Raw genomic sequence first — 22,971 nt, forward strand, 5'->3', positions numbered from 1 at the left:
CCTGTTAGTTTTTTTTCTTTAGATAAAGGTCTTCACAGTTAGGAGGAAGTGAATGTGAGTACATGTTGCAAGGCCAGCCTAATGAGCCTTCTACATTCAGAATGCCCATCGAAGCTTATGTAACATACAGATCAGCCCAGGGCATGCAAAATTAGTGCCATTACCTGGGTCATGCAAATATTCATGTATGTTTTTAAGTGTGCATTTAGTCCCACTGAAGTCAGTGAAATTTTTCAGGTGTTTCAAGTTAAATAGTGTATTCACAACATCTTTCATTTCAGGCTGACTCTTTTTAGTATACTGCATGTTATCAGAATGTACTTCCTTTCTGGGTCTCCAGTGGCTTAAGTTGCCCAGAATAAAAAGATTTTTAAAATCTCTTTGAAACTAACCACAAAATTATATATCTTGACATAGGCATTAGCTGGCATGACCCATTTGTAGCTTTCCAGCCAATTAATTCTGTTCTGATTTGGAACAGATGCTGATATTTTCTTCAATCTATAAAGCATTCTGTATTGGATTCCTCTCCTGTCTGTATGTCTGTTTTCATTAGCATACTGTCCTGTAGGTATTTACATTAACCCTCTCTCTGCACTCATTCCTCTGTACTTCTGGTTTATAGTTGCACTTCTGGAATCCCTTTTTCATGTGTGGACCTCAGTTCTTCAACATTTCATCTACCTTTGTATTTTATAGCATTCCATTTTCCTCTTTTACTTGGCCTCATTCTGGTGGAAAAAATGACTGTTGAGATGCCAAGCTCAGGCAGAAATTTGTCTTTTTATTTACCTTATTGTAAAGAAAGATTAATAACAGGAAGTGGCTGCTTAGATTACCAGGCAGGACATATAAACAGCGGTGGAAAACCATTTAACCATTGTGGAAAGATTTGTAATAAGACCTCATCTTTATCATTCTTTTTTCTAGAGTGTTCACATGGAAAGATTCCTGATCACAACCTGATGATATTCATAAATGTATTGTGGCAGGACATTGCCCTGTACTCTCCCTTTAAGGGACTGAGACCTGGAGTCAGGAGGAAGCCCAACTGAAGCAGCTAACAAGGGCCCAGCTAGAGGCCATACAGAGTAGCTCCTGGGAGGAGGACAGAGACCTGCCAGCAGTGAGAGAGGCTTCGGCCTAGCAAACCCAGGCTACCCAGCCTGAAGCCCAGAGCTGCAAGGAGGCAGTTGTGGAGGGCGGGGCTCTCATGAAGGCAGCTGTAAAAGGCCGGGCTGCAAGGAGGCAGCTGCGGTAGGCTGGGGGAGTTTGAGCCAGGGAAGCCCCAAGCCAGAAGTCTGCAAGGCAGGGTTGCAGGAGGCAACCGGGCAGGCAGAGTGGGAGAAGAACTGGGGGTCCTAGGGAGTAGGGAGGACCCTGGAGGAGGAGCGGAGGAAGAACAATGACTCCCCGCCTCCCCCTGGATGGGGGCATGGACCTAGATTGGAGTGGTCACTGCCAGAGGGCAGAGTGCTGAAGAGAGCACCTCACCCGAAGGGGGCACGTCGGTGTCGGAGCAGCCGGTTACTTCCCCAAAAGCCACCCTGAGGGAAGGAGCCATGCGGAAAGTGAGTTGAACCCGCTACAGTGTGATGAAACTTATTTTTTGTTCCTGAGGATCTTCTCTTCAATGGAACAAATATCAGAAATGTAACCTCTTATCCTTGATTTCAATAAGAGTTAGGTGAATGAATGTCCTTAAGGATCTGGGGTGAAGACTTTGCCCACGGAATGAGTCCTAGAATGAGATGGCTGGCAAACCCGTGGATTGGAATAAAGTAAGGGGAAGGATTTCACTCTGGTTAATTGTTGGGAAGTTCTGCCAGCCAAGTACCAAGTTTGCCTTCAAAGAGATTGCAGAGGCATAACTAATTGGAATGTAGGACATATCTACACTGCAATTAAACACCCGTGACTAGCCCAAATCAGTTGACTCGGATTGCAGGGCTGAAATACTGCGGTGTAAACATTCAGGTCCAGAGAGCTCCAGAGCCCGGGGTTGACCATTTTTACTGCAGTTTTACAGTCATGTAACCCAATCCCTGCAATCCCATGTCAGCTGATCCTCTTGGGAACAATTCCATGTTGCACGGGAAGGAATAGAATTGTGTTCACACTCTTAACTGCAGAGAGCTCTGGAACTCTGACTCCGAATGCACAAACACACCAGACATGTTGGCTAAAGCTGGGTGAAACAGCTTTTCCATTCTGTGAATATATTTGAGGATCTAAAAGATTTTCCCATCTTAAATTGAGATGAAAAATTAAAATCTTGAAAATATTGGCAAACCGAAAAAACTGTATGTTTTGTGCATTTCAGACCAATTGAAAATTTTGTGTTGGTAAAATCTAGTTAGCTTAGGCTTTCAAGCAAAAAAGCTGTTTCACACAGGAAAACTGATATTTTCATTTAGAAATTGTCAAAACCATAGTTTCAAATTGCTAAAATGTTTTGATCTTGATATTTTTGTCAAGTCCGAAAATTGTTTCTCTGTGTTTTTGTTTGGAAGGATGAATCAGTATTTTTTTTTGACAATTTGTCCACTAATTTCCAGCCACTGTTGAATAAGAAGATGCCTTTTTATATTATTTCCCCTTTTCAAAGTAAAAATCCACGTTAAATACTAGGGGACAGGTTTTGATCTCAGTCTCTTGGTGTCGTGGTATACAACAGGTCAAATTAGATGATCCTTTTGGCCTTAAACTCTATGAATCTGAATGAGTCAGAATCTGTCCTATTTGCTTTACATCAAATAGGTGACAGATGTTGGGGAAAAAAAATTCAATGGTTCTGTTGTTGGATGTTTTTCCAATTTTCCCAGAGGTGGTAAGAGTCAGAGTAAACAGATAGAGGATCAAGCACTGGATTGGTACATGTCTAGACTGCTTTTCAGAGCCAACCGCCTAAAAATAGCTATATACCTCCTATCAGAAATCAGTGCTCTGATTACATATCACTCTCTGAACAGATAATTAAACTAAAATCAACATTATTTGGAAAAGAAAGAGATAAGATTAATCTCATTTTTCTGAGTCAGACAAAGGCTTTCTGTTGCTGCAAGTTGTGGAAGAGAGGATTTTCACATATGCCCTGGCAGAATAGCCATCTAACAGGATTCTGGGAAGGGATAACTTAAAGGCAACTCCATATATAAAAAAGTGACATGAAACATGACCTCAGGCAGATGAATGAGAACTGGTGCTAAGTACTTGTGAAAATCTGGTAATAAAATAACAGCAAGCAATAATTTAATTCTTTTAGGCAAGCACTTCTCAGACAGGAGCAGAAACTTCATTACAATGGGGCAAAGCATCTCATTTACCTGTAACCTTAGCTGTCCTTCCCATCTATCACTGTGTTTTTAGTGAGTCTCAGTAGGTTACATTAGTGGTTAATGCTGTATATTTTTGAAAGATACTGTATATATCGATAGAGGTTTCAAACACTTCAACCTTTCAAATTGTTTCTGTGGCTAATTGTCAGCCAAAAAGGTCTTTTTAGGTCTGAAGTATATTGTCTTGGGTTATGCAAGAGACTTAATATGCCAAGCTAATATGCAATAAATGCATTGGCATATTAATCTGTGACTGAGTTATTTTATCAGTACAGGTTGTACCTCCAAAAACCAACCCTCTCTGGACCAACAACTGGACCATGGATGTTTCTGGATGTCCCACAGAGCTAGGGTGTGAGCTGGTGGCAGCCCGTAGCAGCCTCTGGCACAGCATTGGGGTTGGATCCATGGCAGCAAGTGGCAGTGGGGCTGGGGTTGGACCTATGGCAGCACAGGGACAGACCCACAGTAGGTCAGCAGGCAGTCCAGCCAGGCCCATGGCAGCAGGTCCAGCAACCCAGCAGGCAGCCCAGCTAGGGCCCGAGATAGTGGGAGCCAGAGACAGGGGGGATAGCTAGACAATGGCGCTGGCAATGCTGATGATTGGCAGACTGGGGAGGCCAGTGGCAGGGGATCTCCCCTGCTCTGGCAAATTCCGTGGTTTGGGACCGGTCCGACCCCAAGGATGTTGGACCAGGGAGGGCCAACCTGTAGTATTCTGATTAAAAAGCAGGTGAGTGATAAATCGGGAAGTAAAGAATTCATCACCTAACCTTTCTCATCCTAGCTTTGCATACCCAGGTAGGTAGAAACAGCTAGCTTTAATTTTATCAAATAATGGAGTATTATATTATGGGGCTTGGGTTGTACATTTCCAGGTTTTATACGTTTTTAACATGAACATTGAATGATGCAATTTGGAACTGACTGTCTCTTACATTCACCACTCCAGTGGGTTGCAGTTTTTTTTAATGCATATTATTAGTGATCGGAGGAGAGAAAATTGTGATACAGTGAATGAAACCCAGAGAATATAAAGTTGATAATATCAATAATTAAACATTGTTGTTCTTGTTCTTAAATTTACAGCCCCTGGTTCCCAGTATGGGTTTTCAACTTCAATACAGATTTCAGTTCTGCTCACCAGAATGATATAGCCCAGTGCTTTTCAAATTCTGGGCCATCGACCACTGGGGTCTGCTGACTGGGTCTAAGATTTCTAAAGAGTGATGCCTCCATTCAAAATATTTTAGGGGTCCACAAATGAAAAAAGGTTGAAAACCACTGATACAAACTGGTAGGAGTTCACAGAAGAGGTATAAGAATGATTAAGGGACAGGAAAGGCCTATTAATGACATAGAAGTTAAAGAACATTTAGATTGTGCTTACAAGCCCAATGAAGGTCAGTGCCTCAGTGACCTTATACAAAATAAGAGAGACTCCTGCCCTTAATATTCTAAATAAATTGGATTTATGAGGAAAAAGAAGTATCCTTGCCCCTATTTTAAGGATAGGGTGCTGAGGCACAAAGAGATTAGTCATACAGGGAGTCTAACAGAATCAAGAAGTGAACCCTCAATTTCTTGCCAAGGCCTTACCCATCACACCATCTTTCCTTTGAAGAAGGCGGTTTATCGGTAGTTGCTGCTAGGGTGGAACCATTTTTCAATTGACAAGGGTAGAAACCTTAATGCTGGAGCTGTTTATATATATTTCACCGAAGAAATACTGGCAATGGGCGAATACTGCAGTGGCAGAAGGCTGGGCTAGTTGGTCTAAAATCCCTTTTCTATTTGTACTGCCTGTTCTTCTTTGAACTTTTGCCCATTGTTACACATGGCACCTTGTTATTGAGTCTCTGGGGAGTACTTTGGCAGCAAAGAGACTTTTCCACAGTCCACTCTGTCACATCTGCATGCGCTGCCAAATTATGGAGCTGATAGAAGCGTGTTTGTTCCAGTTTCTGATAGGCACTTAGGTAAAACAAAGAATTGTTAAAAAATCCCAAGATGTTTCTTTCCTCTTTGGGGTTTGAATTGAACTTGGTTTTTCCCTACATGCTGTATGGACAGTGAGGATGTCAGAGAAAATATATTCTAGTGCAGGCGATCTGCAAGTTAGTACTTAGTTCTTTTATTGAATAGATTTTGGAGAGCTTTCCAAAGATAGGTTTTTGCTTTAGCTCATTGCACAGATGGGGAAATAGAGTGGCAGAGAGATGATGGGTGTTATCCCGAGTCACAGCATGATCAACGGCAAAGTCCAGAATAAAACAGAGCCTCCTCTACAGCCCTTATTCATACAAAACTAAGATCAGAGCCGTAGACTACTCTTAACCCATTGTAGGTTGGGATGGCCCTTTAAGACGGGGGTGGGGAACCTCAGGCCCAGGGACCAGAAGCGGCCCCCAGCCTGCCTGAATCTGACCCCTGAGGCCCAGTTCTCCCCCATAGCATTGGGCAGTCCGCGCTGGCACTCCATTTCCTCCACACACGCACCCTGCTGCCCCACTGCATCTACTCGGTTGGGCCCCCTAAGCTCTGGTGTGGGAGGGGAATGTGGGAAGTGTCTTTCTCCTCAGTCAGGGGGCCACATCAAAAATGCAGGTTGTGGAGGGTATTTGCTTCTCACTTGTGTGCAGCCCCGGACGGATTCTTCTGTGTCTCAGTGGTGGCCCCCACCCCAAAAAAGGTTTTCCATCCCTGCTTTAAGAGCTTAGTTCTACCAGTGACTAACTGCCTCCCAGGTATGAATTTATCATAGAATCATAGAACTGTAGAACTGAAAGGTCATCAATCCAGTCCCTTGCCCTCACAGCAGGACCAAGCACCATCTAGATCAGGGCCTACTCACAACACATGATGAGGGCCACAACTTAAGTGTGGTTGCACATATATGCAAATATATATGCAAATAGTGTCTTTTACCTATCTCTATTACCTATCTCTGGAAAAGCGAATTCCATCTCCCAAACAGGGTTGAAAACCCTTTGTTCATCCAACAAGCATCTCTTCTTTGTTGCCATTTTTAATGCTTCTTATTAAAAAAAAAATTGTATACCAGTGTTTCAGGTGTTTACCTAAAAGCTTCAGGTTATGTGTTTCTTGGAGTGATTTTACTGTGTAGATGTAAAGATGTCTTCTCTTTTCCCAAACTGAACAAGCCCAATTCGTTTAGTCTTCACTCATAGGTCATACTTTCTTCACCTTTAATCATTTTTGTTGATCTTTTCTCAACTTCTCTCCAATTTCTCCTCATCTTTCTTGAAAATGTAGTGCCCAGAACTGGACACAATACTCCAACTGAGGCCTAACCAGCACAGAATAGAGCGGAAGAATGACTTCTCGTGTCTTGCTCTCAATACTCCTGTTAATGCATCCCAGAATCAGGTTTGCTTTTTTTGCAGGTGTCACACTGTTGACTCATATTTAGCTTGTGGTCCATTATGACCCCTAGATACCTTTCTGCAGTACTTCTCCCTAAATAGTCATTTCCCATTCTGTATGTGTGCTACTGATTGTTCCTTCTTAAGGGGAGTACTTTGCATTTGTCCTTATTAAACTTCATCCTATTTACCTCAGACTATTTTTCTAGTTTGTCCAGATCATTTTGAAGTATGACCCTATCCTCCAAAGCACTTGCAACCCCTCCCAGCGTGGTGTATTCTGCAAACTTAATAATCGAACTCTCTATGCCATTATCTAAATCATTGATGAAGATACTGAACAGAATGGGTCCCAAAACAGATCCTTGCAGAACCCCACTTACGTTATCAGTACATCACAAAGCAAGGAGAAAGAGGAAATAGAAAAATCAAATAGCAGAACTTGGGACTTTGGAAAGACCTGCTGAGCTGAAGAAAGGTGAAGAAAGGCTTGTTTGGATTTCAGTTAATGCTTAAACAAGGATGTTTTAATCAATCAGGCCCCCCCAAAGGGGCATTATTTCTCCAGCAAGCCTCTGGGTATGTGGTTAAGAACTCCATTCAGGTGAAACCAAAGCCAAGGCATAGTCCAATGCTAAATTGGCTATTATCCTGCCTTTGAGCTCAGTCCTTAAAGATGCCAAATAGCTGCCACTTGTATTGATTTTAGCAGAATGCTTCTAGGGGCAGATTTTTTAAAGACAACTTGCAGTATTAGGGGGTCATGGTCCCTAAATCAGCTGATCTGACTTGGAAAAGCCTTCTAAAGTCAGAATCCAGTCGGTTACAGCATTGACACAGGTCAGCGTGGACTATGTTTGATTTTTCTGGACTGCTCTCTCTGGGGCTTTCTGAAGATGGGGATTAGCTAGGGCAGGTGTTCATTGCCAGTCAGGTGCTTGAAGTGCCTACCTCAGCAGTTGAAGGAGGCTTTAGCTGGCAATTAAGCGCAGTGCACAAGGATCCTGCCGCCTCTTGTCCTTCCTGGCCACCCACCTGCCTGTCTGCACCCATTGACAACAGTGATTTAGAGGAGCTGGGTTGTGGGCAGTACAATTTAATTGCTCTTGTTTTTAAATTGCTCCCCTCCCTTGTCTGCTCCTACCAGGTGTTTTCCCAGGAGCAGCGCCCGCAGCATTGGCGCAGACTCATTGCCGTGTCCCTTGCAGTCTCACATTAACATTGTGTCATGTCTTGCTTGTGAGAGGAGACTCACTGATGGGGGTTAGTGCTCTGGGGCACAGTTCCCCTCAAAATAGCTGCTGGGCTTGCTCCTGAGTTGGTATCGAAGGCTTGCTGATGTACACTGGCTAAGGATTTAGCCCGTGAAGGCTAAGCAGGAGACCGCGCCTGTCCTGTTTCATCTGGGAGACATTTCTTATGGCCGAGACAGGATCGCCTCCACTGAGGGGATCCATAGTGGAAATGGATATGACTCTGCCTCTTGCAGTCTATTCAGGCCATCCTGGAGAGATTTCCTCTGCCTGTAACTAAAGCCCTGTTTGTAAATGCTGGTCTGCTCCTCTAATCTAAGGTGTGCTAAATAAGGCCCAGCTTCAGGTCAGTTCCCATCTGCTTTGCCTTCATTACAAGGAGCACAACTAGGGCAATGTGGTGATGTGTGTCAGAAACAGAATACCCACTGCAATGTACTGAACAATATTGCTGTGTTAAAGACACAGCGGAAACTGCCTCAGGGTTGGGGTGAAAGAATAGTCCATTGAGATATGGTTTCAAGCCCATGCTCTGTTCTCCCCAAGGTTTGGCGTGATTCTGGAACAATCTTTATAATGGGGTATTAAAGGCAGAAACCATGTATTTGGGTTGTTGTTGCTACTTCAAGTCGGGGTGGCAGCAGCATCCCTAACTCCAGCACCGATCAAGCCGGGTTGGCCTTGGGCTTCTGTAAAGTCCATAGGCAGATTGAAATAACCCTGCCGTTCAGATGAGCGAAAGCTGACAGATTCTAACAGAGAGGTACGTGGTGGTTTTGTAGTGCCTGGAAGCCCTAATCAGAGATGATATCTTCCAACGTGCAGATTGCAATGAAAACACAATCCCTGTCCCATAGAGCTCACATGGGTGGAGGGGAAAAACCAAACCCAAGGGCTGTGTCTAGACTGGCAAGTTTTTCTGCAAAAGCAATTGCTTTTGCAGAAAAACTTGCCAGCTGTCTACACTGGCTGCTTGAATTTCCGCAAGAACACTGACAATCTCATGTAAGAAATCAGTGCTTCTTGCGGAAATACTATGCTGCTCCCGTTCGGGCAAAAGTCCTTTTGCGCAAAAGCTTTTGCGCAAAAGGGCCAGTGTAGACAGCTCAGATTTGTTTTGCACAAAAAACCCCAATCGCAAAAATGGCGATCGGGGCTTTTGTGCGCAAAAGCGCGTCTAGATTGCCACGGATGCTTTTGCGCAAAAGTGCTTTTGTGGACATGCATCTGTGCCAATCTAGACGCTCTTTTCCGCAAACGCTTTTAACAGAAAACTTTTCCGTTAAAAGCATTTGCGGAAAATCATGCCAGTCTAGACGCAGCCAATCAGTTATAGATGATTGACAGGCCTGCAAAGTACAACTAGGCTGTAGTCCAGCTGGTTCTAATCAACCACTGGTTCCCTTCAAAGTTTCTGGTGGCCAGCAGGTATGGGCCTATATAAATCACACCCAACTCTCCCTAAGTAAGAGGAGGTCAGGCACCTGGAGGAAATAGCTCTAGAGATGAGAGCAGTAAGGAAGTACCTGAGTGTCTGAGGAGATGCAACTGGAAAGAAGGTACTGAATGTGGGAGCATCTGGGTGTGAGCTGGGGCCCTGCCTCAGTATAAAGACTTTGGACTTTATGGAGAGGAAAAAGGCTTTGAACACCCAGTGGTCTCACAGAGCCTGGAGACCTGTGAGGAAATGAAATTTTTACACCCCTTTGCACTCATTTATTGACAAACATGGCAACTTGCTGCCCATATGTCATGCATTAGGGGATGGGCGGGTCTTTAATTTTGTGTGTATGTTTCACTGTGGGTCTCAAAAATCACCAGAAGTGATTTGTATTTTATGGACAGACCCTCTGCAGAACAGCTGTGCTCTCTAGCTTCCTGCCCCTGCCCCATGTCTGTGGTGATCACCTCACCCTGAACCACTAAGCATTTCCCTGATAAGCTTGTACTGTAAAGAGGTTGTGGATGAGAGAGAACGGTTAGAGGTTGGAGCAGTGGGGGTGCCCAGGATAATAGTGAGATGATTATTGATGGCCTGGTTAACAACAGGCATATCTATGACACTTGGCTCTCCTGGTGCTGAGCACCAAGGAGAAGAGCGATGTTAGGGTCTGCAGTGGTTTTACAAAGGAGGATGCTCAACCCCATAGGGGTCTGTAGCATCATCCTGGCCAGTCTAACAAGTGCTTTCCACAGTTCAGGATATCAATACAGACAAAGCTCCTAGCTGGGGGTGTCATCTGTTGACCTACCTGTAGGCTGGTCTTCTGCTTTCTATCTGCTGTGTATTTTCCATTATGTATGTGAGTTTTTTTTCCATCCCTATTGTCAATCACCATGAACTGAGGGTGTCTGAGCAAAAGCAAGGTATCCCTTAAACATGCTGCCACTGGAACCAAAGGGAAATCTGTAGTGAAACAGCTGCTTTGAGAAGATTCACTGCCAAAGGCTTTTCAATGGCTCTTACTGCTTGTTGTTAGCTTTGTGTGGGCCTGGAACACGGCAGGCTTGTGAGATCCAGCTGAATATGTTAGCAGTCTCCTGATTTACATCCCAAACACATTCAAAACCAGCTGCCAGCCAATCCATTTTCACTGTAGCCATTCTCTGCTTGATTTATAGCACCTATGTCATACATCAAAGGGCAGCAGGTGCTTTCTCCTTCCTGAATGAAATCAAGAGGGCCATGGAACAACCTGGTGACTGCAGCACATATGCTGAGCTCTGAAATAAACATAGCCTGTCCCCAATCAAAACCAAGTTGCAGCTTTCTGTTGCTAGCTGGTTTTCTGAAATCTTCAGTGGCGCACCCATAGAATGTTACATGCAAACCAAAGCCCTTGTCCAAAGGCAGATGGTGTTTCAGAAAGCAGCTAAATGCACAGAAGAGAGTCTAGAAAAAGACCCTTCCTCAGGCTGCTGCTACCAGGGATGGTCGACTTCAGCCACTGTTCATTTTAGTGCAAGAACAGCTGGGCATGTTTATGCTGAATTATGTTGACACTTCATCTGATCTCTACAAGTAGGTGCCGCTACTTGCCTGTTGCTAGGAGCACTCCTGGTGTGTTGTGTTGTGGTGTTTGTTTTTTAATTTACAGCAATTCCAGTTCTACAGGCTATGTTTTCATTTTTCCTCCCCCTCCCTCTTTAATTTAGGGCAGTCCAAGGCCGTCCTTATCCATACACAGCTGCTTAGCGCACCTGAAAATTTGTGGCACTGGGTCTTATGTCCACCCAACTCTTCTGATCCCTGTTCTGGGACTCTGCTTCCTCCAGAGAGGATCTAGTTAACTTAAAAGTGGAAAAAGCCTGCCTGAGCTATTAGCAGAACACTGAACCTGTGAAAGAAGAGCCATTCAAGTGGTAATGAGGCCATTTCACAGGTTTATGCTATCAGTTTCTGAATGTATTAGTTTCAGAAGGGTCACAGAGTTAGACTGTAACAGGAAAAACGTAAAAAACAACAAATAGTTTAGTAGCACTTTAAAGACTAACAAAACGTGTAGATGGTATCATGAGCTTTCGTGGGCATAGCCTGCTTCTTCAGATGACCGGAGTGTTGGAAAATCCAGAACCAAGAATAAATAAGGGGAGGGGGAGAAGGAAAAATATTGGAGGGGGGGGAAGGGAGGATAGGGGGTAGATAAGTTTCAAAGGGATAGCTGAGCCAGTCTGTAACAGGAAACACTTAAAAAACAACCAATAGTCTATTAGCTCCTTAAAGACTAAATAGTTTTCTGGGTTAGTCATGGGTTAGTCCAGTGTTTCTCAACTTTTTTTTATAAAGTACCCCTTTAGAAAAAAATTATAAGTACCTACAGTTTTCAGACACACACTTTTTTTCTACTGTTGCAACACATTTGTTTAAGCAACTTAATCGTAACAAGGTGGGCGATGAAATTTTTTAGGTATAAAAAATACAAAAATAATAAAGCTCTGTAAAACTTTAGAACAAACTCAGTTTTCTCCAAATTTCAGCTGTGTTGATGTCCCCCTGCTTCCCCTAGACTTCTCTCGAGTAATCCCTAAGGGTACTTGTACCACAGGTTGAGAAACACTGGGTTAGTCTACAGGGCCTTCGTTTAAAATTTGGTTTAAAAAATTTCATGAGTGTGTTGATTATAAAATCGCAGCTCTAAAAAATCATGCCCCCAGGCTGCAGTTGGGCATAGAGGCACCAGTTAAATAGTACTATGTAGGCCCCCATAAATTCTAAGGATGTTCTCTATGCAGCCCCTCAAAGTTCAAATTCAAATTGCTTTCCTCGGCAAATATCTTGCTTTCCTAATTCTTGCACCCTACCCTTGATTTCCTAGTGAGGGGGCTGGTGCTCACTCTTCTTTTTTAAGAAAAGACAGCAGGGGAATGTTTGCTCTGAAGGGAATGGGCAAAAAATAAGGTGGAATTTGTAGCTAAAAGAAAATAAAGGTGGATCAAACAGTGGGGACTAAGTTCAGGATCCTTCATGGTGTCCCCTCATAGCTTCAACGGCACGCTGAAGAATTCAGAATGCCAAACATTTTGGCTACGTCTACACTGGCCCCTTTTCCGGAAGGGGCATGTAAATTTCATGAGTCGTAGTAGGGAAATCCGCGGGGGATTTAAATATCCCCCACGGCATTTAAATAAAAATGTCCGCCGCTTTTTTCCGGCTTTTAAAAAAGCCGGAAAAGAGCGTCTACACTGGCCCCGATCCTCCGGAAAAAGTGCCCTTTTCCGGAGGATCTTATTCCTACTTCAAAGTACCACAGGTTGAGAAACACCTTCAAAGTAGGAATAAGATCCTCCGGAAAAGGGCACTTTTTCCGGAGGATCGGGGCCAGTGTAGACGCTCTTTTCCGGCTTTTTTAAAAGCCGGAAAAAAGCGGCGGACATTTTTATTTAAATGCCGCGGGGGATATTTAAATCCGCCGCGGATTTCCCTACTACGATAGTTGAAATTAACATGCCCCTTCCGGAAAAGGGGCCAGTGTAGACGAGCCCTTTGAGTAAACTTATCCTGATGTGTAACATCCTCCTTCCTTGTGGATGGTGAATGGAGACAGAACCTGGGGGTGCCTGCACTACAAGCATAGGGCTCTGTCACTGAAGCCAAAAGACAGATATGGTTGTCAGGGACTGCAGGAGGCTGTCATATGAACCAGACACTAGAGGGGGACATACGACATGAATTGAAACAACAAATCCCAGGTGCAAATAAGAGAAGCGGTTATGAAACTCCCAGAGGGAAAGAAAACTGATGTGCTGCTCTTGATGTCTAGGGTAGCAGGATAGTGGCAATCCCTGATAATACTCTCGGAAAATCATGCCAGTGTAGACGTAGCCAAAGTGTCTGTGCTCAATGAGACTTAACAGAGTAGGCTATAAGTGCCTCATACTTAATCATCCAGCCACTTCAGAACTGAGAGAAGAGGCCAAATCCTCAACTGGTATAAACAGGCATAGATCCATTGAGTTCAATGGTGTGGATTTACACCAGCTGATGATCTGGCCTTGATGTGATTTCTAACTGGAGGAGTTGAGCCATGAAGTCTTGGAGGGTAGTGAATAGCCCTAGGCTGGTGCCTGGCTTTATAATAGGAGAATGTGGAAATGGGTTTTCCCTCATTTTCTTTCAAGCAGAGCATGTAGAGTCTCATTAACCTCAGGCAACCTCTCCTTTTCTTGAGGCGTTGCAATAATTTAGAAGGGAATCAAGGTCCAAAAACAGCCTCTGAAATCCCAGTGCCGTTTCTAGGAACTGCCTCATAAATTCAGCTGGCCAAAGCTGCAGCATTTCCAAAAGGGAATGGCTGCTAATCCCTAGGAAAAATACTCCGCAGAAAGTAGAAGAACAGTGGGGTCACGGTGAAGACACTTTGTTAGACTCAGGAGACTGGGGTTCTAGCTCTGCATCCCCTTTGCTAACCTGGGTGCTTTAACTGGCCATATTTGGGTCATAGGTGGGTTATTAACTGGTCATACATGGGTTTGAAGCAGTGGCAGGATCCACCGTGGTGAGATTAGTTCCTGAATCGAGTGGTACAACTGCCTATTGATGGGAAGAGGAACTTAACCAGCGTGACTCACTGCCATACACAAGAGTGGGTGCGTCATCCACTTTGCAGCCATGAATACATACTCCAGGGCATATTGGCAAGGCTAAGGGAAAGTCACTTTCCTCTCCAGCATTAATCCTCCATTAGCAGCAGGTGGTTGTATCCGTCTTTCACCACTTCCGGAGACATGGGGTGACTCGTGGTTGCATTGGGGAGTGCATTGCCCCTGTTCCCTTTCCAAACTGTCAATTGCTAAGTGGGGGCTCCTTCATTCCCCCTCCTGGTTTCTCTGGATAGCCCTTCCTGCACCTCCTACCCCTGCAGGCATCAGTCGCCTGTGGCTGGAGAGAGCCACTGACAAACCTCTCTCCTTCCTGTCTTGTCTGGACAGGATAGAAACTCTGGGAGTGACACCACACAGCTGGGTACAATGTACGGACTGATCTCGCATCAGGAGGCAAAGGAGCTTAATCAGCTGGCGAGAGTCCTGTCTTCCAGGCTTGCCCAAGGTGATGCTGGCAGTCTGTGGCAGAGCAGGCGGCTACTGGACAATACTCTCTGGAGTGGCCTGCTGCAGGCACACCCCATTCCTTCCCTTCCTGCCCTCAAATGGGGGCGCATGTAACGTAAATCTGACTGTAGCAACTTCACAAAACCGGAGGATTTCCTCAGGCCAGCGGAATCCCCAGCTCTTCCCAATCAGGCAGTTCTAAGTCCCTTTAAGGCAATTTGGGCTAAAAAAAAGGGACTTAACCTTGGATGAAGATCTGGCCCAGTAGCTTGCCCAGGCTGCTCTTTCTTTTGGGATGTGACACTTGGGTTCTGCTTCAAACCCAAAGCTTTAAGTCTCACAGGGGAGCCGTGTATCTGCAAAACTACGGGGAGTCCTGTGGCCCCAATTCATCTGACGCTGTGGGCTTTACCTATGGAAGCTTCTGCCTCAATAAATCCGTTGGTCTCTAAGGATACATCTACATGAGCCCCCTAGTTCGAACTAGGGAGGCTAATGAGGGTGACCAAAATTGCTAATTGATTAGCATAATTCCGTCTGGTCGCCATTTTGGAAACTGACTAGCCCGAAGTAACTGCCTGCGTCTACACGCAGCAGAGAAGCGCGATTCCGAGATAAATCCCTTTGTTTGAATTAACAGTTAAACCTCTTTCCAAGAACTGGGGATTCCTCATTCCATGAGGTTTAACCGTTAATTCGAACTAAGGGGTTTATCGCGGAATCACGCTTCTCTGCCATGTGAGGTTTCCAAAATGGCAACCGGCCGGGAATATGCTAATCAAGCGTGGGATATTTAAATCCCGCACATCATTAGCAATTTCAGTCGCCTTCATTAGCCTCTCTCGTTTGAACTAGGGGGCTAGTGTAGACGTACCCGAAGGTATCCCGGGACTCCCAGTCCTTGCTTTTGTATTATCCCACACGAGGGGCAACGCTGGGGTTATGGGGCTGCAGGCCGTGGTGTTCTGCTCTGAGGTAGAATGCTTCAGAGGTGGCTGCCTGGGAAAGGTACAGGCAGGGCTGTCCCCGGGATGTGCGGGTACTGGAACAACCTCTCCCCTAGCCACCTCAGACCTCGCCTCGTCCCACCCTGCCCTGCCCTGCCCTGCCCTGCCCTGCCCCCACTCCTCACTTCCCCAAAGCCTCCCACCCTTCTCCTGAACAACTCTGGGAGTCAGCGAGGAGGGAGGGAGCAGGGCTGGGTGCTCTGTCACCAGCTCCTGTGTTACCAGATTTATCCAATACTCTGGGGTATGCTCATTTATTAGGGTTACTCTTACGGGGCTGGAGGGAGGTTAACAATTCTATCACTGTGCTGTTTGTGCTTACTTGTGCTCTCATATGGAGCTGAATTCTCCCTGCTGCCAATTCCCCTTCCCACTGGAGCTCTCATGCAGGAACTAGGTTCCTCAGGCTGGAGTTCTTCCCACCTTAGCAACACTCACAAACACTCACACCCACTAACAGAGCACGCCTGAAAGAACTGGGTAATCAGCACTCACAAGCTGACCCCTCATATGTCCCTGGATTCAGCAGGCTGGGTTTAACAGCAGTGTCACACTGCACCCTCATAAGCCTTTAGACTCAGTGGGCTGGATTAAACAGCACTTTAAGGTGCCCTCCTCATAAGCCCCCAGGTTCAGCACCCCTAATCCCCACTTTCACCCCACAATCATTCACTGGTAAACCACACGATGAGCAAACCCCACAGGATTTTGGGCACTACAGGGATCTTTAGCTTGGGTACAAGAAGCGTTGTTACAGAGCAAAAGGGGAAGTCAAAACAACACCCCTTGAGGAAGAGTGAGCGAAAGAGAGAGAAAAACAACCGGCTTAACAATGAAAGTTATTTATTTCTGAGTAGTGAAAAGTTTAATATTAAATCTAAATTGAAACATTACAAATGTTGTAACAATTTACATTGGGCAGGGTCAGGAGGCTATGCTTTGAGAGGTAGTGTGGGGGGTGGGAAGAGAGAAAGAGTGAGGAAAATCTCACTCTGTAGCGCTTGCACTGATCGGGATTACCAGATGGTGATGGGAACTGGGGGTCCAGAGGGCAGGAGACGAGCAGAGTAGAGCCCCCAGTATGATCAGACAGGAGATGAAGACGTCTCAATGGACCTGATGCAGTTTAAATCCAGGTATCAGAACAGTTTTTCTTGGGCAAGGGTGGGAGTTTTTATAGGGCTAGGGCAATAGTTCAAAGAGAAACAGAGGGGAGACATTAGAGACTGATCACACCTGGTTATGGGTGATCCTTGAACCAGCTCTCAATGCAACGGGACAGTTTCAGTATTTTGGATGTCAATAGGATCGTTACTAGAATTGGTCTGATAATGACTAATTTGGGTGTGAGCAAGTCTGGGTTCATTAGCATCTGGAGCAGAGATTTCCCATCAGGCAGTGCTTCTCTGCTTTCGGTATCCCATAGTTCACTGCGGTTCCTGCCTGGGAAGAGCTGGTCTCCGTTCTGTATGCTAATGAGATGTCCCTCTGTTCTATCTTCAATGCAGATGAGGCTGGGGTGTTTCCTTAATTAGTTTAGGCGTGTCTTCCCTGGCCTTTTCATTGCTTTGTCTGATTCTAGCAGAGGCCTAGGAGAGGGGGGGGGGGAGGATGGTTTTCCATGAATGTCACTCCCTGGCTCCTCAAGAGCACAGGGCTGGTAGGTAACACCTGTGCCACCCAACTCTCACATCCTTCCGATGCATGGGGCTGCCCAAAGCATACAGCCATGGGCAACCACACTTAACTGTTCAATGGACAGGACAGTGCACCTTTCAGATACCATGCCCTCACTCCGACTAGCTATGCCCTCCCTGCATTGTGGCTGGCTCCTTTGCAGCTGGGCTCCAGGGCACAAGAACCCTTTGTCGTCGTCCCATTCCCAAGCCGTCAGCACAGGACAAAGCAGAATTTAGCCCATAGACATTTTGTATGCACCGGACAGATTCTCTGCTGCATCCCGTGTCCCTGTCCTGACAAACCTCTTCTCCCTACCTCCTGTGCTATGAGGAGGGAAACTGTGGAGCCAGCCCCTAGGACAGAGGTGAGCAAGGTGTGTCCTGCAGGCTGGATCGGTCCTGCCAAACCTTTGGATCCAACCCACAGCCTCAGGCAGGGTCCCTGCCACCACAGTCTGCCTGCTCCATGTGCCTCTCTGCAGCATGTGCCAGGCGGGGGAAGGGGAGATTTTGTGTGCTGTCCCCACCCCCAGCTCAATCATGGCATCTCCCATTGGCTGGAAATCCTCCTTTTCCGAGAGACACATGAGCCCCAGCAGCTAGCCGCTTTGAGCAGCCTGGGACTGGGGCAAGCAGGCAGCCTGCCTGAGGGTCTTGCTGGGCTGCTGGCTGGGAGCTACCTAGGTAAGCGCCTCCTGTCTAGACCCTGCATCAGGCACCTCACCCCATCCCACACCCCAACTCCCTGCCCCAGGTCACCACCCAAACCCTCTGCACCCCCTTCTATGTTCTTCCCCATGCCAGAATCTTCTCCTGCACCCATATCACCTCCCCAGCCCTGCTCTCCGCTCCTGCCCCCCAAACTCCTGCCCCAACTCACCACTCAAATCCTCTGCACACCCTCCCCAAGGTTACAATTCCCTCCCAGATCCTGCACCCCAATCTTCTGCCCCGGGTCACAACCCCCTCTTTCAGCCAAACTCCCTTTGGGTACGTCTACACTACAACATTAATTCGAACTAAGCTAATTCGAACTAACGGATCTAGAGTAAAAAACTAGTTCGAATTAGCGTTTTGCTAATTCGAACTAGCATGTCCACATTAAGTGGACCCTGAACCAGGCTTAAGGCTGGCCGGAAGCAGTGCCAGCAGGGCATCAGAGGAGAACTTAGAGCGTGGAGATGCTGTCTCGGGCTAGCCGATGGCTGCGCTTAAAGGGTCCCGACCCCCACCCTGGACAGACAGTTCTCAGGGGTGCCCCGCTTGCAAAGCAGTCCTGGCTTGGAGTGCCCGGAGTACCCACACTGGGCACATCACAGCACTCAGCCATCAGCCCAGCTGCACTTGCCGCAGGCTGCCATCTGGGGAGAGGAGGCAATCGGGGGGCTGCAGGAGAGGTTCCACCCCAAAAGCCCACAGAGCCAGCCCAGTCCTCCCCATCGGGGGCTCGTGCCCCATTCCTCCCTCACCTCCTTCCACTTACCCTTCCCTAGCCCCTTTTCTTGATGTACAAAATAAAGGACAATTGTGTTCAAAAATGGAATCTGTCTTTATTGAACAAAACTGGGGGAGACTGGGAAAAGGAGGTGGGAGAGGGGAAGGCAACTAAAATGATCAGGGGTTGGGAACAGGTCCCATATGAAGAGAGGCTAAAGAGACTGGGACTTCTCAGCTTAGAAAAGAGGAGATGGAGTGGGGACAGGATAGAGGTCTCACAAAGCAGGAGTTGGGTGGAGAGGGTGCATACAGAAAAGTTCTTCATTAGTTCCCATAAAGAAGGACTAGAGGACACCAAAGGAAAGGAATGGGTAGCAGGCTTCAAACTAGTAACAGAAAGTTGTTCTTCACAAAGCAAAGAGTCAACCTGTGGAACTCCTTGCTGCAGGAGGCTGTGAAGGCTAGAACTAGAACAGAGTTTAAAGGGAAGTGAGATCAAGTCATGGAGGTTGGGTCCATGGAGTGGTATTAGCCAGGGGGTAGGAGTGGTGTCCCTGCCCAAGGTTTGTGGAAGGCTGGAGAGGGATGGTACGAGACAAATGGCTTGGTCACTGTCTTCGGTCCAGCCCCTCCAGGGTCACTAGGGTTGGCCGCTGTTGGCAGACAGGCTACTGGGCTAGATGGACCTTTGGTCTGACCCAGGACGGCCATTGTGAGCTCAGGGCTCAGGGTCGGGAGTCTCAGTGGACCCCCTTGATTTTCATGTACACCTGCTCCTGGGTGGCCAGGCTGGCAGCTCTCCTGCCCAAGCCGGCCACTTTCCTGTGCCTAGTGTGGAGATTGTGGACAAGGTCCACGATGTCCGCACTAGCCCAGGCGGGTGCTCGCCTCTTGCGGTCCCGGGCAAGCTCCTGGGAGCCGCCAGCCTGGTCCCAGGAAGAGGGGGAGGGCTGGGGGGCATCGGGTGGGTGGCTCGATCCGTGCCAGGTGCAGGGTCTGCTGGCTGGGTGCTGGCAGGCTTGCACCTGGCACGGGCACCGTAGCCAGCCTGTGCTCCTTTAAGGGGTCCGGGGCCGGGAGGGGGGCAGACGAGTTTCCCTGGTGTTGGCCAGAGTGGCCACCAGGGCAAGCTGGGGAGGGCTAGTCTCCCACTAGTTCGAATTAAGGGTCTACGCAGCCCTTAATTTGAACTAGTAAGTTCGAACTAGGCTTAATCCTTGTGGAATGAGGATTACCTAGTTCGAACTAAACGCTCCGTTAGTTCAAATTAAATTCGAACTAACGGAGCGCTAGTGTAGCGCCTATGAAAGTTAGTTCGAACTAACCTCTGTTAGTTCGAACTAACTTTGTAGTGTAGACATACCCTCTCAGACCCCACATCTCCTCTTGCACCCCAGACCTCTATCCTGAGCTCCCTTCTGCACCCTCTCAGACCGATGTCCCCTCCATAGAAAAGTGCAGCTTTTGACCACTTATGAAAATCTTGGAGTGCGATCCCCAGCAAAAATTATTGCCTTAGGGGTGTTGAACAGTACAGAAAGAGCACAGTAGGCTGAACAGGCCACTCAATACATGGAATAGTTACACAGGGTATGATGAGTGGATTTTGTGTGCCCAGCTTGAAACCCCTTCAGAGGCTTGACTTTTTTTGCGGGGTGGGAGTGTCCAGCATGTGCCCTGTAAACGTCAGGCCCCTTCCAGTGTCAAGTTGGACACTAACAATCACTCCTCACTTTGCGATAGCTTGGTTCTGTGCTGTGCCCTTGTAGCTGCTAATTAATAAGCAGATAGGGGAGTGGGATTAGCCAGTTAAGTAGAGATCCTGGCCAAGGGCTGGTCTGTCGTGCTGCTGTATCTGGTGCAGAGGCCTACATCTGGCCAACTAATCCAGAGCAGTGCTGTGGGACGAGCCATGAGGAGATGTTCCCAGCGGGGGTGTCTGGCCACAGGGGAAGTGCCAAGGACAATTATGTGTGTTAGACTTTGTGCCTTCCCCACCGTCTTCGTCACAATACAAGCTTGTGAGTTTGGAGAAGTCCCTTAAACATCCTGGCTACGTCTAGACTGGCATGATTTTCCGCAAATGCTTTTAACGGAAAAGTTTTTCCGTTAAAAGCATGTGTGGAAAAGAGCATCTAGATCGGCAAGGATGCTTTTGTGCAAAAGCACTTTTTGCGAAAAAGCGTCCGTGCCAATCTAGACGCAGTTTTGCGCAAGAAAGCCCCGATCGCCATTTTTGCCATTGGGGTTTTTTTGCGCAAAACAGTTCTCAATTGTCTACACTGGCCCTCTTGCACAAAAGCATTTGCGCAAGAGGGCTTTTTCCCGCATGGGAGAGTCATTGTATTTGCGGAAGAACACTGACAATCTTACATTAGGTCGTCAGTGTTCTTGCGCAAATTCAAAGCAGCCAGTGTAGCCAGCTGGCAAGTTTTTCCGCAAAAGCATGTGCTTTTGCGGAAAAACTTGCCAGTCTAGACGCAGCCTCTGTGTCCTCGGAGCGCCTCTTCTCTCTGAAGAATTGTGGCATCTCTCTTGCCCCTTCAGAAGGGACAGAAGAAACTAGGAGTGAAAGTGTGCGTCATGGGAACGTGGAAATTAACTTTTAAGTTACTCACTCTCTTGCAGGCATCTAGATGACGGGAAATCACAGTACAATATATGTGGTGCCTGTTAATGTTTTGTCAACAAATGCTCCAACCTCCCCTCCTCCTTGCTGCCCTAGCTGGTGTGCCCGGTTTGGCAGATGCTGCCACACCTAGAATCTTGCCGGCACTGGCCCCAGGCACCCACCAGCTTCTCGTAAAGGCATCAGCAACGTGAGCAGGTTTGGCATTCTTGCAGGATTGCCAGGGCTGGAGGCAGGCAGGCAGCCTTCTCACGGCTGCGTTTAACCTGTCCACAAAGGATCTGCTGCTCCCTCCCCTCAGTTTCTGGTCTTCAGCACGTCAGAAGTTCTCTGCTTTTTAAAAAATAAAAAGCATGGTTGCTCAACTTATACCAGGTTGGTGAGGCAAAGGGCACAGACAATTACACGACAGAGCATGACGACTACAAGGGCACGTACATCAAACGATACATCTTGTGTTTTATACTCATAGACTTGCCCAGTTAAGGGATTTGTGTAGACCGCACCAAATTTCAAAATAAGCTATTTCGAAAATACCTCGAAATAAGCTATGCAATTTGCATAGCGCAAATTGTGTAGCTTATTTTGAGATAAGGGTGCTGTGTAGACACACCCCGAGAGCGAGTCCTGCTGGGATAATTCTGGGCAGGTCACAGGAACATGTTACATTGCATCACATCCTCTAATTCACCATGTGGCTCTCACCTCTGTATTTTATAACTAGCGTACAATCTGCAGCAAAAATAAAAGCACACCATGTGTAATGTTCACTGAGCCCATCACTACTGTGCACAGTCTGACATGAAAACAAGCCGCCGCTGAAAATCACTTGCTAGCACTGTGGTTCTGACTTGCAAAAGTAGGGAAATAAATCCCAGATGTTCTGAAATACAAAGGAACCATCAATGTTAGCCAAATCCACCAAAACGTCATTTTGCTCTAGGACCAACGCGCTTGCCATAACAGTGAGCGGAGCCATAACAAGCAGCTGCAGAATGCATGGTTCATTTTCTGCTTCAACTGACTTGTGCAGACCTGGCTGCAGTGGGGTTTTCCCCAGTGATAACTGCTGATGGATCATATACCTGTAAGCACCTCTGTTCACAAACATTTGCTCTGGGAAGCGGCAGGAAATAACTTCCCACACCGTTTGTACCTCCTTTGCTTCTCCCTACTTAGGAAAAAAAAAAGTGAGCTCTTTTCGATTGCAATTCTATGGCCAGCGTCCATTTTCAAGGCTGGAGGATTGTCCTGAAGGCAAGCTGATTTGTCTGCACAGCCAGGAAAGACTGCAATCCCAACCTGGTCAGAAGTGATCACATCTGAAGCCATTCCAGCCATTAGAAGAACAGTGTCAAGTAACCCAGTTGTGGCAACACCAGGGATGTTGCTCAAAAAAAGACAATTTAAAGGGAAGCAGTCCCACAACCACTCTGGATAGTCTTCAAGCCGATGTCCTTTTTCCTTCTATCTTCAGTGCTGATGCCTTCTAAATAGGACCCATGTCCCTCTATGTGTTTATACAGGGCATAACCCAATGAGGCCTGAGTGCAAGTGCAATAGAAATATTAAATACTGATCCTTCCATCTTCAGGAATACGCTCGTGGCTACCACTTATCTACAAAACAGAAGAGAGAACCTTCAGAAACTGACCTGAGTAGAAATCAAGTGAATTCATTGTATAAACACTAT

General features: G+C 46.7%; 1 protein-coding gene across 3 annotated transcripts in view; it reads right to left on the minus strand.

Annotated features, from left to right (window-relative positions):
* Positions 1-18,580: 18,580 nt before the first annotated feature.
* PLEKHS1 (pleckstrin homology domain containing S1) overlaps positions 18,581-22,971 on the minus strand; it is a 33,707-nt gene continuing 29,316 nt past the window's right edge. For all 3 annotated transcript variants that reach the window (XM_025190695.2, XM_025190694.2, XM_075935449.1), the window contains one exon: positions 18,581-22,897. The gene's annotated coding sequence lies outside the window, so the exon portion shown is untranslated. The remainder of the gene's footprint in view (positions 22,898-22,971) is intronic.

This window comes from Pelodiscus sinensis, chromosome 8 (genome assembly GCF_049634645.1).
Source record: "Pelodiscus sinensis isolate JC-2024 chromosome 8, ASM4963464v1, whole genome shotgun sequence".
Classification (NCBI taxonomy): domain Eukaryota; kingdom Metazoa; phylum Chordata; order Testudines; family Trionychidae; genus Pelodiscus; species Pelodiscus sinensis.